Here is an 11,165-nt window from a genome sequence, read left to right as displayed (position 1 = left end):
GTAAGGAGGGCACGTATTGCATGGTGCACTGGGTGTTATACGCAACTAATGAATCATCGAGCTTTACATCGGAAACCGGGGATGTACTGTATGGTGACTAACATAATATAATAAAAAATCATTAATTTTAAATAAATAAATAAATAAATAAATAAATAAATAAATAATAAATAAAAATAAATTAAAAAAAGGAAGAGTTCATTGCATAAACAATTTCTCTGCATTCTTAGGGAGCCTCCAAGAAAATGAAATGAGACTTCTAGGAAATCCCTTTCTACATAATGTGCTGGACTCAAAGCAAAGCAACATGTCTGTTTAGATCACCGTGGAATTGTCTTCATCATTAACCAATGGCCTCACTGAGAAATGCTAGAAAAATCATGTCAAATTCAATATTCCCAGTAATTTAGGGAGGTTGCCAAGGACAATGTCTGCTTCTCCATACTGCACGTCCTCCCATTCAGGTCTCAGAAAAATATTCTTATATTCAAAATAATTGCTTGTTTCTTAATTTCTATGGAAACTTTGACTAAATGATGAAGCATGTTTTTTTCTCCCCACTCCTCACTCTCTCTCCCTCTTGCTATTGGGCAACCTCAAGCCAGAATTGAGGTCCATCTAGAGCAAGTCAAGATCCTCCAATGTGCATGTCTGTGTGCATTCACCACACCGGCTTTGATGTTCGTCCCCATGTCCTCCTTTCATCTTGACTTACTCACTATTTATTTTGAGATTTGTAAGCCAATTCAAATCCTTTATGGAACAAAGTGGTAAATAAATAAATATACTGGTATAAATAAATAAATATTCTGCAGTATGGTAAGAACACAGTCACTTGCTTGTTCCAGTTTATATTGAGGATCAAATCTTGGGGAGAGATTGGTTATTGTGGTCCATGGAACTAAGCCCTGGCTGTATAAACACTGTCTCAATAACACCATTATTATCAAAACGGTTGAAAAACTGTTTTACTTTCTTAAGATTATAGAAATGCCATTAAAGAAGCTAATTTCACAGGTTTGGACCTGTCCTGTCTATCCTACTTGCCAAAAATAACTATAGCACCTTACTATCTAAAGGCAGCTCACAGGGGGATTCAGCTTGGTTTCTTGGAAGAATGTAATTGACCAAAACAATATAGACCTTCATATCTATTTTTACCTTTTCCAGTAATTCTTTAAATTCGTGTGGAATTCCTTGTATAATTGACTTTGAAAACACTCTGGAAAGAGGTTCCACCTAATTAATTCAGAATAATTGACAGAGATGTATTAAAATTAGAAAGAATTAAGAATTGTGGACTATATCACAGAAATATAATTATATTATTGCTAAGTACTTACGGGAATAGTAGTCATAAGCCAGCAGCAAAATGCCAAAGACAAGTTCTATAATATTCTGCCTTTCCAGAAAAATTTTTTAAAAATTATTTTGAATTTATGATTCGTAATGATGAATATATTTTAATGTAATAAAAATATCTTACTTAAAGTTATGATTTGTTTTATTTTTTACTTATTTGTATTACTGTGTTCATAAGCCTTTCTTCCCCTGATGATTTAAATTTAAACTTTACCACAACTCCATCTGAAGTACTCCAAAGCTCAGTATTCACAGAGATTTAAAAAATAGTACAATTTTATTGTGTCAAGAAACCTTTTTATGGTCTATTGATCTGAAATATGCTGAAAGTAAGTATTTGAATCTCCAATTATCTTTCTCAAAGCTTGCCTGGTGTGAGGTGTAGTATGTTAAGTGAGGTTATGTGGAATTAACTTCTTAGTATTCTACTTTCATATTCAAAAATAGCAAGGTTGGCATTATTCCTACAAATAAGGCTTCAGGAGAGCAGGTGAATTCATAAAAGGAAGCCCAGTGTTTACGGGAAGGTGAGTGTACGGGGATAATTCTTGTTCAAAACAGCTCTGCGTGTTTTTCATACCACTTAGCTGCCCGGGAAACCACACAAAGACTTTCTGTTTCATGCACAGGACCAGACTCAAAATATTTATCAAGCTTTCCTAAAACCATACACATAACGCGCTGAACGTCTAGACAGAAATAATTAGTATTTAAAGTTAAGGATAACTTATGATGAATTGTGAGCACTGGTGACTAGTTGATTCAATGTGTATAGATGTTTTGATATTTAAGTTCCATGAAAAACATCGGTTTCCTGAGCTTGCCTAACTCCTAAGATTCTATTTCCACTCAGTCTCACTGAGTTTTCTCTCATTATTCCCAGCCTGAGACTCCACATCTATCAAGTTAATTTGCTTGCTGTCATCCACTCATGAGATTTGCCTGCCTCCTCAGGACCATCATGTATGATTTGCTTTAACTGAAATTCTCTTTCCACCCCACGTGGCTGATCATGCCTCTAATTTCCTTCAAAATACATTCTCTGCCTCTTACCCTATCTGGACACTTTCCATAATTGGTTCACCCTTACTCTAGTCACCTCTGAAATAAATAAATAACCACTACTTGCAGGCATAGAATTGGTGGCTCAGTACATTCTCTGTATGTGTTTCTTGGGTCTGTTACGTTAAATGTATCTAAATTTAAAAGTCAAATCTCTGGACATATCCAAGTGTTGTATACATTGGTATAAACTACCATTTTAACTTTAAGTATGATAATTATCTTCAAGGACTTAATTCCCCTTGTTTATTGATCCTCTAAGTTTAAACGAAAATGAGAAGTATTATATGAAAAGAAGTTTCTAGATCAAGTAAATTCAGAAGGTCTCTGTTGAACAATATTGAGTAAGTTTCCCTTACTGCAGAACATTTTGGGGTCATTCATGTGCTGCAATATAGAACCCTTTTAAGTGGGGCTATTTAGTATACAATATTTTCTAAATCTGTGTAACCATAAAATCTATTTTTTAAAAAAATGTTTTATAGAGGATCACTGTACCACTTTGGAAAATGTTATGTTAGTCAGTTAAAGGTGATCCATCCATTGAGGCCAGAGTCTCTGATAATACAGGGAATGAGAGTTATCATTTGTTTTCATTTCGTAGATTATTTAGTTATTCTTCAATCAATCTCATTTCATAGAACAATCTAGTAAAGGATTTATGATCTTTGAGGATAATTTGTCTCTGTTAAACTATTAAAGGATTTACCAATTCCGTACAAGTAGTGATAGTGTTAGTTCTCAAACTCTGACCATTAAATTTCAATCCCCGATGAATTCCAAATGCATTAAACGCTCAGCCTCTATGCACATGAAATCAGTCCTGAGAAAATTCTTGTGAAGCCCAACATTCCAAAAAATTTTTTAAAAAAATCACCACAGATATAGTGGTTCAAATTAATTATAGATCTATATCTGGTAAGTTTTACTGACATTTTCTGGATCTTAATAGACAAAGTTTTAATAAAAATAAATGCCATTTTGTCTCTCAAACAAGAAGAAAAGAATACAATTCTAAGAGGAAAGAAATAAGATTTAAAAGAAAGAATAAGGGAAACATACATGATTTTATGCGGTCAAAATATTGTCAAATCCATATTGAGGTTTGAAATTTGATCTTCTCTAATTCCTTTTCTGTTAAGTTTTATATTTTAACAAAACTAAAATAAACAGTATTCATTTCTAGAATTACATTCTAAATTTTGAGCAAATGATATACAGTGTTTTTGAAATAACTTAAAAATATATATTTTTGAACAGTATGTTAATATTTCTATTAAATAAATTAATATACAGCCAATAAATAAAGGTAGTTCGGGAATTAGGGAGAAGCTAAGGCCATATCCCTTCTCTTGGATAAAGTGGAACTTTAAATATCTGTTCTCTATCTGGACAGCATGAAATCTATGAGTGAATAAAGAATGTGGTTGAATTCCTTTTCCTATGGCTATCTTTTTTTTTCTTTAAGATTTTATTTATTTATTTGACAGAGAGAGAGAGACACAGTGAGAGAGGGAACACCAGCAGAGGGAGTGGGAGAGGGAGAAACAGGCTTCCCGCTAAGCAGGGAGCCAGATGTGGGGCTCGATCCCAGGACCCTGGGATCATGACCTGAGCTAAAGGCAGACGCTTAACAACTGAGCCACCCAGGCACCCTTCCTATGGCTATCTTTATTTTCACACCAAACACCTGCTGACTAGAAGATCCCATTCTGTTTTCTCTCAATTTCTTGAAGTAGGTTTCTGGGATACATTCTTGGCTGGTGGGCATTCTTCATATCTTTTCCTCCTTTTGCTTGCAAGCAAGCTCGCATCCATCCAATATGATCCTCAATATTCTCCAAACCTCAATGTCCCATATGGAGAAGAGTACCAGAGTGGAAGCAAGATGGGAGCAGAGGCACCAGGGAGGAAGAAATTACATTATCTCAAGCTGAAGAAATCAGCGTGTAAACCAAGATAGTGGAATTACGGAAGAAGAAGAGCAGAGAGATTTAAGGGGTTTTGAACACATAGCATTGATGGGGTAGAGTGAGTGATTAATTCTGAGAAATACGCGAGGAACAAATCTGATATTTAGATTACATATTAAAGAAAGATGTCTTTCATCAAGATGGAAATCACAGGTGGGAGAAAGGAGAAGTTTCTTGGAGGAAAAATAATTCTATAGGATAAAGACATAGAATTGCCAGATAGGCTGTTTATTCCAATCACACATACTTGGAGATCAAGAGGCAAACCCCAAAAGAAAGCTGAAAAGTAAAAGTTTGGGAATCACCAAGATGTTGGTGGTAGGTAACATTACAAAAGGAAAATATGAGTGTAACTACAGCAAAGGGCCTTGCACACATCTGTGAAAAATCCTAACTTAAGACATAGGTAGAGGAAGATAAGCTCAAGGAGGCTATTGGGAAGGATGGACCGGACAGAGAGGAGACAGACCAGGACTACCTGATCTCAGGCAGAACAAGGAAGACCGCGTTCCCAGGACAATCAATTGGCAACAAAACACAATAAAGCAGTCGTGGCGCAAGAGATAATAAATTATTCAATCAGAAAATAAACACTACTGCTTTATAACCCACAAAACATTCCCTTTTTTTACTTGTCTAGAAAACATAATTTACTTGTCTAGAAAACATAATTTATCAATGTTTAGTATATAAACTATATCAAAACTTTGCATCATGTATATAGAGAGAATAAATCATACACTCCTGATACAAAATAGTGTAGAGCGGCTCTCTTTCAAATGAATGAAATGTTATGCAGTCATTTGTTGTGCAACACATTTTATGGAGTTTTCCCATAATTTTGAGAGGGAAAAGATCACCTAAAATAAGCCATTATCCAAGTGGTTATCACGGGTAATATCAAATGTTTTAATCACATAGCAGGGAAATGGTTGGGATTGTCCATCTGAGGGTCAAATATTCTACTGTGTGATGATTTCTTTATTACTAGTTAGTGAATTTCTCCTTCCGCCAAAGGTAGCAAGAGTAAAGAAAAGAAATCACTTAGTAGACAAAGTGCCCTGACTCACAAAGTTTGCAAACGAGCCTAAAAAGATTGAAGCTTAAAGCTTTGAAATCTCTTTTGTACACTTGGTTTCTCCCTGTTAGAGTTCGTCAGAGTGCGAAGAAAACGGTCAAACACCTCTCACTTCTACAAGCGTTGATTTGGAGAACGAAATTTCAAATTCATTTCACCTTGAAATTTCAGAACTGGAACAAAATGCTACTTCGTTTCTGCAGCAAGGACATGATTACTGACAGTCTTCTGATTCTGAAGGAGACGTAGGCGGTAGAATCACGCTAGCGACAGCGCTGAAATGCTTGTCCGTTCAGAGATGCGATCGCTGCGGTCTGAACAGCTCTTCACATTGTCGAGGCCCTTAACCAAACAGGGCCGCTCTCTGCCTTTCATTTCTTTGAAAAGCAGTTTTTCAAAGTCTCTGAAATGAAAAATAAAAAATGAAAAAAATTTTAAAGATCTTAAGAAGCCTATCTACCAGATCATTATATCACAAAATGCAGCTTGATGTCTTTCTGGATTCAATTTTATAGCTAAGTCATAAAAAATATGTTACAGGCATTTTATGCATTAGCATATTTGGGTCGTTTTGTCTCAAGTTTTGGAATGTTTCCTTACAAAAGTATTCGATTTAGCAAAACGGAGTTAAACATTCATTTTCAAGTACTAAATGTTAAAATAAAGACGGAAAATTCTATCTTCTGGGAGCAAATTGGGGTTACAGAAAATAAAGGCAGTGAAAATCACAACATAGCATGTGAAATTGACAAGGTAGAAATAAGGTGGAAATATGAAATCTGAATTTATACGTATACTTATTAGTATAGCATGATAGCTATGATTGGCTGATCTAGAGAATTTAGTCTGAATTTAACATGGAATGAAAGCCACCAAGAAGGAATCATGTCTCTCTATCAGCGTGTGACCTAGTAGGCAGGTTAGCATTTTTGTTCCTTAAACTTGGATCTTAGGGGAGTAAGTGGCCATTTTGAACACAACACAACAATGCTACACAACAACGTATAATGCCATCCCCTTTCAGAAATGTTAAAAAGGATGCTGTAATCTCAAATTGATACAGTCAATAAAGTTACAGTTTTTATAGGATTTTGACATACAGTTTTTACTAAGATCATTTTTAATGTATTTTTTTTGTGCTTTGTCTACTCTAGGTAGCCTGGAAGAGAAGCAAGTATGGTTATTTACATGACTTGAAGTGTTACTATGAATCTTGCAGTTCCAATGTGTTCGTGTGGGTCTGATCTAAAACATTGCAGATTTGGGGCAAAGGCTTTGTATTTCATAGTTTTCACCTATACGAATGCATTCCATTAGCTCCTAAAAAATATTTGGTATATTATATTCATTTGTCTATATTTTTTGTCAAAAGTATTATGTTTTCGATCTCTAGTACTTTATTAGAAAAGAATATCTTCTATAAAAATATTAATTTGGGGATGGTATTACTATCATAATTGTTACTTTTGTTAGACTTGGGGTTAACGGAATTTTCATTTTCATGAAAACAAAAGAATGAACAAGTACAGTCAACCTCTCTTTCACTGTCAAAAGCTAGGAGTTTAAAAATATGTATTTTGTTACTATAAATTCAATTTCATCATCAATGAAATATCAAGAATTTTATATGTACCCACTAATTTCTTATCACTTAAAATACACACAAGTAAGAAGTATGGTTCTAGTCCTGTAGAAAGTGCATCTGACTGGGCTCTACAGAGAAGGATTTGTGACATGTCAAATGTCTATCAAGTGAGAGGTTTTATGATAAATCTTGGAATTTCATAAATAAATCAGAACGGAAAACCTCAGACAACGCTGGAATTCCCAGAGGGCACTTGGTCTATTTTCCACCACTACTATGCTGATACTGATAAAACATATAATCAGAGTCAAATATGATGGTCTTTAAATTAGCAGTGCATACACTAAGCACACTACACCCACATATAAACCACATTCATTGTGAAGGAAAAATATACATTTATATTTATATATAAACAGAACAAAATGGACATCTTTACATTTAATATATCCTTTCAAACAATTACTTCTGTTTCTCTGATTGGATTTTCCTCATTTTCCAAGATGTTTTCACACCTTCTGGCTATTCAAGCCTCTAACACTTCTTTCTCCATTTTTTCTCAACTGATGACCAAGTTTCCCATCTCATAGAGAAAAACAGAAGTCATCAAATACAAGCCTCTCATCTTCCCGCCCCTAACTGTACTCACCTGACGGTATTTGCTCCTTTCTGCCTCAGACTCGGTACAACAGACAAGCATCCTCTTGTGAACTATCAGTTATTTCTTTTGCATTCTAGATCCCATGACTATTTCCTTTCTCGGGTATTACTGTTGTCTTATCTCTCTCTCTCTCTCCTATTATCAGAGGCGCCTTCTCCACAGGGTAATCCCGATTACCAAAGCATATTATCTTTACTTCCAATTCTTGGCTCAAAGGCCTCTTTCAAATGTCCCATGTTCCCATCTCGCTGTCAATCTGTTTCATACATTTGCCTATACTCTCTGTTTACTTCCTTACTTAGGATTCATTCCTCAACCCATTACAATTAGGCGTCACCCCCAGAACCCACTGAATTTACTCTTGTTAAGTTGTCAGACCCCTCTGTGTTTCCAAATTCAAATTCTTCACCTCCAAATCTAAACAGGTAGCTCTCGAATGTCTTCTTCACACAGCACCACAAGGTGGTCACATCTGTAAACTTTAAGAGAATATGTTTGTGACAGAAGGATTCTAAGGCCAAGTGACAATTTATATGTGAAGGAAGAAGAATAAACTTCTCGCATAATACTTAGAAAGTATGTCATGCATGTATACGTCTGCCAAAAAGTACTCATATCTATAGTTCTCCTTATTGAAATAAAACTCATAAGTTAAAAAATCAAGCATAAAGAAATTGGAGTTTTATGTAGACTCTCAGAAAACACGAAGCTTGGTGAAATATTGAGTTACCCAAACCAGTATCATACATATTGATGTAGAATTAGCCAACTACTGAAATATATTTATGGAATAAGAAGGTGTATATGGTATCCAAATGTTAGTAATTGAATAGCAACAAATTTCTGAATTCCAAATTATTTTTATAAACAGTCATGAATAAGAAATCAGGAGAAGGATATAAAAACTTTACAAGTTCTTTTTTTTTTCAAGTTCTAATTCAGTATAATACTCAAGAGACATGAAAAAGTAAATTGCTCAACAATACAGGCTCACTTAAGCTTTTCAAAATTCTAAATGTAAATTAGATTTTTTCAAGAGTATATATAAGCTCAAAATAAAAACAGATGTAATTTGAATTGTGCAGTTCAGTCTGGATAGGGAAGAACTTTCTGACCATACAAGTAGTGGAGAAAAAGCCTGCAAGGGAAGAGGTATGATAAATTTGACCATATGAAAATGAGAAATTCTGGGGCATCAAAGTACATCAGAAATAAAAGGCAAATGAGCCATGAAATATAGTTTCTAAAATTATTGCAGACAAAGCATTAAAAAGCTCATATAAGTTAATAAAAGAAACATGGACACACCAGTTACTATTAACATAACTTCTTCACATTTATCCTTACAAATATTAATTAAATATTGACTTATCACAATACCAAATTATACAGTTAAAGTGAGTCAGATCTATAGTAGCAATAAACCCTTATCTCCTTGCTCTTTCTTTTGTTTTTCAGAAACGATTCCTTTATTTTCCCATTTAATTTCCAGGTATTTTTGAAGTATAGCAAATAATTCCTCAGTGCCAAATAGTCCAGTTCCATTTCCAAAATTAAGTTAACCATTGATCTCTTGCATTACTTTCATTACATTTTTGTTATTTTTCTGAGTATGCCAAAATTAGGTTCTTCAGAGTAGAGCCAATAGAGATTGGGTCTTGGTCCAGCCCAAGTGGAAACATTCAGTCATCTAGAACTAACACAGCGGAGGGAATTACTTCCTTTTGAAAGCATACCTTCGAACAGGTACCTATTTCTTGGATGAAAAAAATAAAAAAGAACTTTTAATAATCAGCCTATTTTTCTCATACTCCTGAGTGTTTGTCTACTGCGGCATTTCTAGAGGTTTCTTTGGTGTGTGGCAGAAGTGGACTTAAAATGAAGCTAATAAAACACGAGTTTCAGGCTCTCTCATTGGCACAGGCTTCTCTTTCAAGCCCTCAGAGGGCATCTAGCCACGTGTTCTTGTGATGATCTGTTTTGGTCAAGGCTGCAGAAAAAAATATCTGAAGTACAATCCTCTGCCCTGTTCCTGTTGCTCTACCCTCCTCTCTTGTCCGGTGTCATTGGAGTGGCAGTGACACTTAGGGAGACTCCCACACAACAGGAAGTTCTTGCTGACTGTCCAGTAAGTAAGACGGGCTTCTAGAACATCTGGGTGGAGCCCCCAGGGCTCTGACATGAAAGCCTAGGGCCAGAAGTCATCTTTCCTTATAGGTCCTATATTTTCCTGCCCGAGAAATATGTGGATAGTAGAGAACAAAGAAATTTTAAAAGCATGCCACCAGAAACAAATACGTGGAAAATTTCATTTTTTCATTGGAGACTTAAAATTTTAAGTGGAGGATTTTATTCTTACCAATGCGTAGTCGAAGTCTCTCTCCTGTCAGAAATATTTGTGATAAGACAACATATAATTATAAATGCTTCATATGATTTTTTTTTTCCTTTTTCATGAGAATCACATTGAATAAATTTTACAGGAAGTCCTGTGTGGGCTGGGAGCATACCTGTGGCAATATTGCAAATAGCAACTTTGGCCTCTTCCTGAGCAAGGATGTTTTATGCATCTTGAACCCTTCATGAAACACATATCATCTCTGATACATCCCGTCCTGACAATGTATGCTGGTTCTGGATGAAATCGCATGCAAACTCGTGATTAGAAGAGCAAAACAGCCATAAAATTGGAAGTGCTGGTGACAAATTTCCTACACATATTCATCACTGGTCAATATAGGCAGCATAAGATTAATTTGGTCATGCAAGTATATTGTTTAATACAGTGAGGAAGCAACTTTTAAAACCCTGAATTGGGGACGCCTGAGTGGCTCAGTCAGTTAAGTGTCTGCCTTCAGCTCAGGTCATGACCCCAGGGTCCTGGGATCGAGCCCTGCATGGGGCTCCCTGCTCAGTGGGGAGCCTGCTTCTCCCTCTTCCTCTGCCTCCCTCCCTGTGCTCTCTCTCCTGCACGCACTCTCTCTCTCTCAAATAAATAAAGAATGTCTTTTAAAAATAAATAAATAAAATAAAAAAATAAAACTCTGAATCGCTTCTGTGTATCACTTATATTCAGATTCATTTTGTATATTTGTAAGAATTATTGACCATAAGCAAATTCAGAAGAATAATTAATTACATTTGCATCCTGAAGTTTATTAATGAATAAACCACATTATTTTTGGAGTTTGCTATGCTGTGATATTTGCCAATTTTTTAATGTATAGTTTATTGTCATTTCTTTTTTATCCTAAATAAGTATTGGCTATTATTCTTAATTTTTAAACTCTTTTTCTTAAAGAAATCTCAAAATGTAAAACAGACCTTTACATCCTGCAGAATATTGCAGTTAATAGCCCAGTGTTAGATTAATTGGAGAGCCTATGCATTATGAAAAGATAGATGGAAATAAGCTAATTTTTGGAGTTGCAACAAAATATGTAA

The sequence above is a fragment of the Ursus arctos genome, unplaced genomic scaffold, assembly GCF_023065955.2.
Source record: "Ursus arctos isolate Adak ecotype North America unplaced genomic scaffold, UrsArc2.0 scaffold_11, whole genome shotgun sequence".
In the NCBI taxonomy this organism is placed as follows: Eukaryota; Metazoa; Chordata; class Mammalia; order Carnivora; family Ursidae; genus Ursus; species Ursus arctos.
This window is presented reverse-complemented; position numbering follows the sequence as displayed.